Source organism: Pinus tabuliformis, chromosome X (assembly GCF_031772625.1).
Source record: "Pinus tabuliformis cultivar Carrire ecotype Pingquan chromosome X, CPIR1, whole genome shotgun sequence".
NCBI lineage: Eukaryota > Viridiplantae > Streptophyta > Pinopsida > Pinales > Pinaceae > Pinus > Pinus tabuliformis.
The window spans coordinates 567,302,707-567,315,130 of NC_142308.1; positions in this window are offsets into that span (position 1 = coordinate 567,302,707).

Genomic DNA, 12,424 nt, shown 5'->3' on the forward strand with positions numbered 1-12,424 from the left:
AAGATAGTTGCAACAGTGCAACAAGACCAAGAATATGAGGAGAATATCATCGCTGCAGGATTTTCAGGTGTTGGACCAATTGAACTTGGATCTAACTCAGGTGATGAGATGAAGATTGCAACTCTTGGGATTATAGAAGATGGACCTATTAACTTGGGTTTTGATTCAGGTGATGAGACAAAAAAATTTGCAGACATTGCGCCAAAGGTAATAAGGGCACCAAACACTACGTGGCTCCAAGAACTCAAAGAGATCAACCAAAGAATTGAAGCAAAGAATGTTGAATTAAGGAGACTCCTACAAGAAGCAGAGGGGGATAAAGAAATGTTGCAGCACCAGTTACAAGCCAAGGAGGATGCCTTGGAAAAGTTGCAGCATAAGAACCCTGAGGTAAAAAGTGATTCATCAATTTCATGTTCTTTTTATGATGAAAATTTCACTTCTTTTGAGAAACATACTACAGGAGTTGGATCAAAATTGTTGAAAAAATGGGGTATCAAGGAAAGGGCCTCAACATTAATGGACAGAGCATTGTGAATCCCATTAAAGTGGATGAATTTCCTCGTTATTCAGGACTTGGGTATGTCATAAAAGAGGTTTGAAAATGCTCCAAGACAACTAGTGACCAACGAACAACAAATGATGGGAGCACTTCATCACATTCCAGTGATAGTGAGGATTCCATGGGCACTTATCAGAAGCACAACAAGAATAAGTGTTCCAAGATGATCCAGAAATTTTGGATGAGAAAGAATCATTGTAGCCACTACAACAAGGATGGACACCATAGAGCCACATGTTAGATACTTCGATCATGAACATAAAGAACCTATAAAGAAACCAATTCGAAAAGATGTTCAATAAGCAAATCTTCCACTGGGAGATGACCCATTCACTTCTTTGAGTAAGAGATGGTTTTAGTAGATATAGTAGCTTGTCATGGCCACATTTTGTAAATCATATGTTGTGAAATGATTATAAAAGTGATGATGTATTTTCCATCACTTATGAAAGAAACATGTCGATATTTTGGCCTTTTGTTGATAGATGGGGTATTTGTTTTGTTATGATTTTGATGTAAAAGTGACCAAAAAGTGTGTTATAAACTCTTGGCAAGTATGGGGTTGTTTGAGTCAACAAAACTACAGCAAGGCCTTCTATGCCATGGCAGAAAAAGTGGACAAATTGTTTGCAGAGTATGAGAAGGCAATGGTGAAGCTAGAGAAGAAGGAAGGACCAGATGATCATGCCTTAGTGAATCATGAAGGAGGAGGAGAAGAGCCTCTTGAACCTCCCTCTCCATCTTCCAATGAAAATTATTTTTCTTCCTCTTCTCATCAATTTAAAGGTAGAAAAAATCATAGAAAGCCCTTTTTCAAGCTAGATGTCAAGTTTGATATGCCTTTGTTTAGTGGAGAATCTAGTGCAGAAAAGCTAGATAATTGGATCATATAGGTTGAAGTATATTTCCACATACAACGAATCAAAGAGGATGAAGCCAAGATCCAAATAGAATCCCTTTGATTGAGTGACACTGCTCTTGTATGGTGGGAAGGCAAACTACATAAACGTGGTAAGAGTAGTTGTAAAAAAAATTCATCTTGGTTTGAGTTTGTTTCTTCTTTAAGAGGACTATTTTACCCATTAGGTTACAAAAAAAAGGCCATGATGGAGTGGAAACATTTGAAATAAAGTAAAGGTTAACATGTTTAAAATTTTATAGAGGAGTTTAGGAAACAAGCATTAGCATTAAATGTTCCACTATACACTCCTGAGACGTTGATGAAATATATTGTCTCTTTGCATAGTTATTTGCATCGTTCATTATTATTATTTGAACCTAAAACTCTTGATGAAGCTAGTGTGAAGGCTATACATATTGAAAGAAAGGGGAATCTTGAGAAAGAAGACTGCCCAAAGAGGGCAACAACAACTAAGATAAAGGAAGCAAATCCCTCTTGTACTGATTGTGAGAAAGAAGGGCATGATGAGGAACATTGCTGGAAACTGCATCCGGAATTGAGGCCAAAGAGGAATGGAAGGAAGAAGAAGCAAAAGACGGTTGTAATGTTAGGTCCCTATAATACTAGTGATTCCCCCATTAACATTGTCATTGTAGCCCTTATTGTTATTGTTCTACCCCTATTGTCCTCATATTGTTATTATTATGCCCCATAGAAGCCCACTATTTTTATTGTTGTGCCCTTATATTATTATTGTTATGTCGGATTTGATTATATTGTGATCCCTTAGACTTCTATATATAGAAAGGAGGTTTTTTCATTTGTATCATCCAATAATTGTTCATTTGCGTAATGTAAAGGAGGTTGCCCCCTCGAAGAGGCTAATTTTGAAGTCATTGATCTATATTTTCTATCTTTTTGTGAGCTGGTTTCTTAACATGAAACCATGCAACAAGACCAAGAATATGAATCAAAAGATGAGGAGAAGATATCTACAGTAGGATTTGTATGGGTTGGACGAATTGACCTTAGATCTGACTCATGGGATGAGATGAATATTGTAGCTCTTCGGATTGCAAAAGATGGACCTATTGACTTGGGTTCCAATTCAGGCAATGAGACAAAGATATCATCAGACATTTTACCAAAGGTGAGAAGGGCACCAAAGACTTCATGGCTCCAAGAACTCAAAGAGATCAACCAAAGAATTCAAGCGCATAATGCCGAACTAAAGAGACTCCTACAAGAAGCATAGGAGGAGAAAGAAAGGTTGCAACATCAGATACAAGACAAGGAGGAGGCCTTAGAAAAGTTGCAGGATAACAAGCCTGAGGTAAAAAGTGATTGCTCAATTTCATGTTCTTTTTATGATGATGATTATGCTACTTTTGAGAAACATTCTATAGGAATTGGATCAAAATTGTTGAATAAAATGGGGTATCAAGGAAAGGGCCTCTGCATTAATGGTCAGGGAATTGTGACTCCCATCAAAGTGGAGGAATTTCCTCATTATGCAAAACTTGGGTATGTCAGAAAAGAGGTTGGAAAATTCTACAAGACAACCACTGACCAACCAATGACAGATGATGGGAGCATTTCATCACATTCTAGTGATAGTGAGGATTCCACGGTTACTTATCAAAGGCGTACCAGGAATAAGTGTTCCAAGACGATCCAAAAAGTTTGAAGGAGAAAGAATCATTGTAGTGACTGCAACACAAATGAACATGAGAGAGCCACATGTCAAATACTTCATGACCATAAAGCACCTACAAAGGAACTAGATGGAAAAGATGTTCAATAAGAAAATCTACCACAGGGAGAAGACCCATTCACTTTGTTGAGTAAGAGATGGTTTTACTAGATATAGTATCTTGTCATGGAAACATTTTGTAAATCATATGTTGCAAAATTATTGTAAAAGTGATGATGCATTTTCCATCACTTATGAAAACAACATGATGATATTTTGGCATTTTGTTGATAGCTAGAGTAATGGTTTTGTTATTATTTTGATGTGAAATTGACCAAAGAGTGTGTTATAAACTCTTGACAAGTATGGGGTTGTTTGAGTCATGCTTGTAGTTTTGCAAATATTGTCCTACAGGTTTGCATAGAATGCAAGTGTTCGTTTGTCACTTATGGATATGAAGTACAAAGGAGGAAATTTGGCTTGACAGGGCACATGCAGGTTGCATATTATGTTCATGCTTTTTGAGGACCAAAAGCTCCTCAGTGGGGAGGAATGATCTAGGTGGCTCTAGAGAGGTGTATAAATCAAAGAGGGCTCAAAAAAAGCTAAAAAATAAAAGTCTTTGGATTTATATGAAACTAAGGTCAAATCGAATATCTTGTCGCAAGATTTTCAATGGCGCAAACAACACCTCAATTTGACATCATATGCAAAAGTTATGGCCAGTCAAAGTTTTGGTTAACTTGCCCCCCTGGCTAAAGTTAGTAGTGTAAACTAAATTTGGAGCTCGGCTAAATCTGGCGTAGCCACTAAATTTGGAGGAAATTAAAAAGGAAATAATTTGACACTTTTCTGCGATGGTTTTCGATAGCCAGAACTGGAAAAATTGTTGCCTACTCAATTTTGTACGCAACCCCTAAAATATCTATGGAAAAATTCAAACAATTCATTTATAAAATAAAAAAGAAATATAAACAAATGGGGTGGTGGGCCGCCACTCCACCACCCCACAATGGATCTCACATATATATAATATATATTATGTGGTGGGTGGTCTAGCTGCTGGCAGAACCACCCAACCGACCACCATTGGACCACAAATATGCCATATGAGGGGTCGACATGATTCGAACCCGTGTTGACCATGTGGTCCGCCTGTCCCAAGCGACGACCCCATTAACAACAACCCCCAATGTTAACCAAACGCCACTAAAAGTTAGACAAAATCAAACCAAAATTGGGGGATGGTGTGTTTTGAACCTAGTTTGCCCCCAACAAACTCATTACTTTAATCTTTGCCAATTGAGTGCCCAATGGGCCCGACTTGGTAGAATCCGCCCAAATTTTATATAAAAACCATTTTTCCCATTTGACCAAGGACAGAGGTTGATCATGGAGTCCAATGCAAGACAAAACCTTGGGCTAACACAAAAACTGAGGAGCAAAACTCTGACGTGCGGGAATATGCCAGGTATCTAAGAGATTCCCTTGGGGCCAAATTTTCACAGTGACAGAATCATGCCAAATTTATACTCAAATTACTTAGAATTTCGCCTGGTGCCTAATGGCGTGATCTGTTTTCTGATCTAAGCAGCGGAATTGCAGTCAACATGTAGAGCAAAATCTTTATGGAATCTTAAAGAATCTTTAAGATTCCCTCAGGGCCCAAAATTGGTCGTTTCAGAATTATACCAACTTTATACTCATTCATATCAATTTTCACAAGGAACGTGATGGTGTGATCAGATTCTTCATATGAGCAGATGGATTCAACTCAACTCGTGGGAAGGAATCTTTGAGATTCCCAGGGGGACCAAATTTTGACCAAAGCAAAAAGGGGTCAAGTTTATAGTCATTTTTCATGGATTTTCGCCAATAATTCAACGATGCAGTCCATTTCTTTGGCAAAGGTGTGCATGTTTAGGCCATCCCCAGAAGTGGAGGTATATGGTCTCTTTTGTACATGCGTGTAATTATATTTCGCTGAAGATTAATGAAAGAGGCCTCCCCACATTGAGTAGGGACCGAAGACGTAACCCACACTGGGTGAACCCCGTTATCAATTTGTTTGTGTCTTTACTTATCATGGTTGTCATTTATTTTTGCTTCCTTTATATGTATGCATTTTATAACAACCCCGGGTTAAAATTTCATCATGTAATAAAAGTTAATAAAGGTAAAATAATTCCACAGGCAAGGGACACTTATTCCAAGCTAAATGTTGGGAAAAATATCTTTGTGGGCATCACTTATGGTGTTTTATGGCTAAGGGGGAATTGACAAAGGAAATGGCTAAGGCTTTGGAAAGGCAAAAATGTATTTTTGACACATTATTTATGAAAATAATGGAAATTAGGAGAAAATGAAGATGAAAGGTCATAGGTTGCATGCGAGGAGCAAAATGAAGGAAGATAATGGAAAATTAAAGAAATTAGAAGCCTCATCAATAAAAATATCTTAGAGAATAAGTTGGTAGCTTTTTGTCAGTTCAAATTTAGAGTTAGTCTCATAGAGGAGAAGAACAAAAAGAGGAGAAAGAAAACAAGCGAGAAAAAGAAAGAAAGGAAAGGAAAGGAAAAACAAAGAAGGATAAGGAAAGTAAAAGAAGGCGAGGATCAAGCAGCTTCAGTGAAAATACTTGCAGGTAACGATTTTCATGTGTGATTTCCTAGATGGTTTTGACATGCATGATATGTGCATGTTGGTATATGGTTCTTTGCTATCATTGGCATGAATTTTGCTGGGATTCGACAGTGGATTCAATCCCAACCCTGCCATTTCTAGATAGCCATGGTGTGATGGGATTATTCTTGTTTTTCTTTGGATTTTTGGATGGTTTTGGAATCTGGGGTGAGGTGGTCTCAGGAAAATTCCCAAAGGCCTAGGAATACCTTAATCGATAATGGCGGGATACACGGTAAGGCCTAAGGGTAGAGACAGGAAAAGTTCTCAAGGATGGTGCATATATTCTGAGGCATCCAAGCTCGATTCATTTTGTGACCTTGACATCGGTTTAGGTGTGATCATGATATGGAGAGGGTGGAGGTGGTTTAACCTATGGATTCCCTTGGTTATCTTTGGATTAGTTTATCCCATGAGATCCCACATTCATGTTTGGAATATGGCATGGGGGTGATTGGCTGAAAGAAAGATATGGTCCAGTCAATCTACGGTCGGGTGGTTGGTGGAAGTCCCGAACCTAGTTGTAATTGCCTATGGTTAATAAAATCTAAGTTTCTCTTGCTTTTGGTAAGGAAATGTATTGGTTATTATGTGGATTTAATGGTTGTTCTCTTATTCTTATCTATCTGGTTATATGTTGGTTATAAGCAGGGTTATATGATTTATTCATGTTTTAACTTATAACTGAATAAATAATGAATGCAAGACCTAATTGATGTTATGACAACTAATGTGAGAAGGTAGAGACCCTTCTTGTTAAACCTCAGACAAGTTTCCAGTCCCTTACGTTCAGACTTGTATTCATGACTTGTAGGTGGCATATCTACCAAGTGTTTGAAAAAATTTCAGTCCCAGTTGGGGATGGTTAGGTCAAGTCCCGATTCTAGTTTTGGTTTACAAGAATTGTCTTCATGTCTTTTATGAGTTCTGTAAGTTTCATAGCTTTATGGGTAGAGGTTAAGCCCCAACCTTAGAAAGTATCCTTAATTCTCATAGTCGCTGGAACAACACTGGCAGAAAAAGGCCATAGTTGCATTGATGCGGGCTTATGGGAGCGACTGGGAACCCATAGTCACATGGATGCCTTGGAAAGGGAGCGACTAGGGCTCTAAATCATGGAAAAGGTTAGCTGTCTCAGAAATTGGACACCTAGAAGGGTTGGGTTACTCTTGGAGGTCCCATGGAATCTGAGGGAAATCTATAAGGTCTTGTTGTGTCGACTCTATTTCCTTAAGGTCATCTAAGAGGTTGAGTCATATTATAGTAACCCCTCATCTCATGTTTTCCCCAGGTAAGCCGGTGGAAGTGGGTAGATGTGAGAGGAGGTGAGGTCACAAGGTGGTATCAGAGCATGTTGTGCTCTCTTTGGGTCATATTTGATACCACAGGTTGGTATCAAAGCATGGTTTCACTCCCTTTGGGTAAGTCTGATGTTGTCAAGGTAATGGTTTTCATGCATGGGATCAGGGTATATAGTTGGTACGATCATGCATGTAGTTGTTGTGATGTTATATTTTTACACGGATATGTTTATGGTTATGCATGTACATGCTAATGTGGACTGATCTTGCATATAAGATAAGCCTCCCCTAAACATCAAATAAGGTATGGATTTGATTTTAGTATCTATTTGGTTTATCTGACATGGTATCCTTGTAAGAAGAAAATAATTCAAGATGACAAGCAAAATGGTAGATTACAGTTCCCATGACTCTCCCTACAGATCAGTTGGGAAGTAAGGAGAAGTGTATTCTCCTGGTATAGCAGATACATTAATGAGGAGCTTGAGGGTAGATATCAGAAGTTGCAAAGCAAATAATGGCATGTTGGTTGAGGCTCAGGAAATACGTACAATGGATTAGTAAAAGGAGGTTGAGGTTAATGCAACAATTCTTCAGAGATTGTAAGAGTTGCAGAGATAGGGACATATGAGAATCAATCAAGAGCGGGAAGAGAAAACTATTGGAGCCTATGGTAGCATATCTTGGTCTGGATATAAGTTGAAAAAAGGGGACACGGTTAGAGGTGGTAGATCACTAGATACACCTGACAGGAGGATGAGTATGTATGGACATCATTCTAGTTCCTCATCCAGGAGACATCATTACAATCATCGCCATCACCATCCTTATAGGAGGAGGGAGTATTTACCTAAGGAGTTCAAGAAGGTGAAACCTCATACATTTGATGGAGAGATTAAGAAGCCAAAAGATGTAGAGGCATGGTTGTTTGGAATGAATAAATTCTTCAGATTACATAGCTATTCAAAGAACATGAAAGCTAAGATAGCCACCTTTAGTCTTAAAGGGAAAGTAGATATTTGGTGGGAGGATGTAAAGAATGTCAAGGGAATTTAGGAAGAAGACTTGATTTTGGATGAGTTCGAGAGGGTCTTCAAGAAGAAGCACTTGTCATATAGGTACTATGATGGTAGAGCTAAGGAGATTTATGAGCTACAGATGGGTTCTATGACATATGATGAATATACTAGTAGGTTCCTGGAGATGTTGAGGTATGTGCCTTATCTAAAGGAGGAGAAGGCTAAGATTAAGAGATTCATCAGTGGATTGCTAGTAGCATATAGAGACCATATTGAGTTTGATGAGCCTAGATCGATAGAGGAATACATTTGAAAATTGAAGCATTGTTATGAGTTGTCAAAGCAAAAAGATGAGCCTAAACGTGACTTGAAGGGAAATGAGAAATTAAAAGGAAAATTGCCACTGAAGAAGGGAAGATTGCAAGATGCAGGGGAGAAATAAAATATTTCTACTTATAAGAAGCTCAATGTAGTTGAGGAGGGACATGTGTCACAACCTAGAGAACAACTGACTAGAGGTGATAATAGAGCACCATTGCAGTGTTGGATATGTGGCAAAGATCATCTTAAGAAGGAATGTCCATTGTACCAGGGAGATAGGCCTCAAATTTATATTTCTTAAGAGGCGCATACAATTGGGTGTGTTTCTCATAGTATTCCTTAGATTTATGCCTCTGAGGACAACAGGAAGGTGAATCAGTAGGCATCTATCATTGAGATGGACAGTAAGATTTGTGATCAAGTTATTTCTATTTTGATTGATCATGGATCTAATTATAGTTATGTTAATCCTGACTTGGTGGATAAGTGTGGCTTGAGAAAATAAGTGCATGCATAGTCTTGGTTGGTGTAGTTGGCTACAGGTACAAAGAAGAGAGTTCATCACTGGGTAAGAGCTGTGCATTTGAGTTGAATGGTATGCCTACAACAAAACATTTTAATGTATTTCCATTGTGATCGTATAGTAAGATTTTGGGTATGGATTGATTGTATCTTCATAGGACCAAAGTATATTTTATGAAAAGGTTATTGAATGCCTGGATAATAATGGAGAGAAGAGAATCTTGTAGGGAAATGAAAAGCCTACGTCAGTGAGGATGGTCACAGCTATGCAGGCTAAGAAAAGTTGCAAAAAAGGGTGTGTGATGCTTGCAGTTCATATTTCTAGTGACAATGGTAAGGATGTTGAGGATGCATAAATCTTCAAGAGGTACCCTATTGTTGTAGCTTCTACAACACCCTCCAAAATTTTGCACACACTTGAATTTTGGAGCCTTCCGTGGATCTTATGATCGGTCATTCCATAGTCACTTCTTGGTCAACATATGCTTTTGAGCTCCCTTCTTGAACTAGAAGTGTCGAATTCACTTGCTCACACATGCTCAGTTTGTAACAAGTGAATGAGTGCATTCTTTTACACAAGCTTGGACAAACATAACACTCTCCTATCAATATTTTCTTTTGCGATGTCCAATCCATGTCGACAGTTAGTGCACACTGACAACGACAATTTCTCATATTATAGCTGCATTTGTACTTCTATTTCAGCAAGTTTTGCGAACTGTTGCTCCTGCGCACCTTTGTTTTCATGAGTGTTGCTTTCATGTTTTTGGCTGTCACTTTCACTTGCTTGCACTCTAACTAGTTTCGTTTTCATGTTATCTTTGCTTTGGCATGTGTTGTTTTCATCGTCATTCATGTATTGCAAGTGTTGTTCACATTTTTATCTTCATATATCAAATGTCACCTTTTGGCATGGGAATTGTTGCTTATCATGCAAAGTGGAGTTTTGGTTTATTTAAAGAGGACATATTTATGATAATGAGTTGTTCTTATCATGTAGGCATGTTTCACACTCATTTCCAAATATTCACGCACTGTCACACTAGTGTCGTCAATATCATCACAAAGTCTATCTTCAGTGTCGCACTTGTCTGTAAGTTGCCAAAAAGGTTGTCATACTAAGGGAAGTATGTGTTCATATGTTCTAGATTATCTACATTATGTTTCCAAGTGTCTAAGTGTGTGATCATAGTCAAGTTCTATCACTATTCACATCAGTTTCATTGATCCCGTACTTTGTCAAATTTTGGAAAGTTCCCAACAACCTAGCCTCATCCAACCCTCCTGAATTGCGCATTACATAGTCTCACCGCTTAAGTAACAACCTTGTCTCTTAGCACTACACAATGCGTAGTCTCTGCTTCCCAGAACTGCGCATTTCACAACCCTAGTGCTCAAGCCCAAGCCCTGACTCCCAGAACTGCGTAATCACATAGTTCCCTCTGTCTTCCAGAACTGCGCAGTTGGATGAACTAGTATCGAACCCCTAAGCTTAGCTCACTAAGCTCTCAAACTATGCAATCTTCTTCCTCAACCCATCTTGAACTGCACATTGCGCAATCTCAAAGCCCAAGCTCTGCCCCTAACTTCCTGAGCTACAAAATTGCACAGTCACTGGGCCTATCCCTTGGCCCACCACTGGTTTCGGTTCAGTGAGCAGAACATCATGCAACATCTTTGATAGGGTTTATCAAATTGATGTCACCTTGTCATGAGTTGATTGCAAACATAGGAAATCTACCATGCTACAGAAAGATGATAAAGAAGGAAATGGAGAAGGAAGACATGTTAGATGACACCTAAGGAGCTAACGAAAAAGGATGATCACCAGGTAAGAAGAGGAAGGAACACTATCAGGACCACATGGAGACTCCATCTGGTTTACAACCTTTTGGAGGATAGATATGAAAAACAAGACACATCTCACATGAATTTTAAGTAAGAAGGAAAACTTATCATCACCACATCATTATGTCTTCAATGTCATTTATTTTCGCAAACATTGAAACTCATTTCATGTATTTTCTTTAATTGTTTTGGTCTCGTTTGCAACATGGGCACAATGTCATCTTGTCATATACTGGTTGTCACAAAACATGTAAAAATCATATTATGATGGTTTTAAGGGTCTACCTTTGTATATATGAGTTGTCCTAACCATGTAAATACCGATTTCACCCATTCACAAAGTTTTGAGCATTGTCACACAAGTGTCATAATGGTTGTCGCAAAGTGTACCTTAAGTGTCACACTTGTCGTAACTAGTCATAAAGTGATCACACAGAGGGAAAGGTGTTGTTAATTTGTCATGGGTGATCATAGAGGGAAATGTGTTGTTAATTTGTCATGGGTTATCTATGTTGTTTCCTCGTCAAGTATTAACTGTGAGATCACAGTTAAAGTCTTATCACTATTCACATCATTCTAATCGGTCTTACACTTAGTCATTTCTGAGAAGGATTCCCAACCAAGCAACTTGGCTTCGCCCGACTTCCCTAAACTGCGCATTACGTAGTTCCAGTGATCTAGCTGAGATCTTGCCCCTTGACATTGTGCAATGGGTAGTTCCTGCCTCTCAGGACTGTTGCACTGCATAGTTTCTGTGCTCAAGCTTTGGCCTTGACCTCCAGAATTTTGCAATCATTCCTCTTAGCCCGAACTTCACTGTGCACTACACAGTCACAAGATTCAAGCCAATCCCATGAGCCTGTGAACTGCACAATTGTGCAGTAGATCAATCTCCCTTTCCTCCTGAAACTACGCAATATGGCCTCTTAGTGTCCATCCCCTCAACCTGCATCACTGTCACCCAGGACTACGAAGTTTTTTCCCTCAGTCTGGCCTGAACTATGCACTACGCAGTCTCAGTGATCAAGCATCACCCTTGGCTGCTTGAACTATGCAATTGCGTAGTCACTAAGCCCTCTCTCCCGACCTGTCACCCGACATCAGCTTAGTTAATGGATCCAAATGCACTATCTTAGACTAGGGGGTTTTTAGACTGATGTCGTCTCGCCATGAGTGAATTGCAGATGTAGGTACTCTCTCACACCATGACAGGATGATGAAGAAGGAGATGCAGAAGGGAAGCATGCTGAAAGATATCTTTGTAGCTAGACATGCAAGGTGATCAATAAAGGAAAAGAAAAGGGACACCAATTTGCAACCACAACCCAAGACTTGAGATCATCGAAGACTCCTTAGAACCAAGCCATGAAGAGGTGGAAGGCAAAATCATTCTCAAGCAGATATCAGAGACACAAAATTAGTAGTGGCATGACACTACCACATCATCAAGTATTCCATGTCAGTAGTGTCATGTCATGTCATGTCATGAGTTGTCATAGGCCACATCATCATTGTGGATCATGTATATTCAAAATGTATTGTAAAGTGGAAGTCCAAGGAACAAACATGGAATAT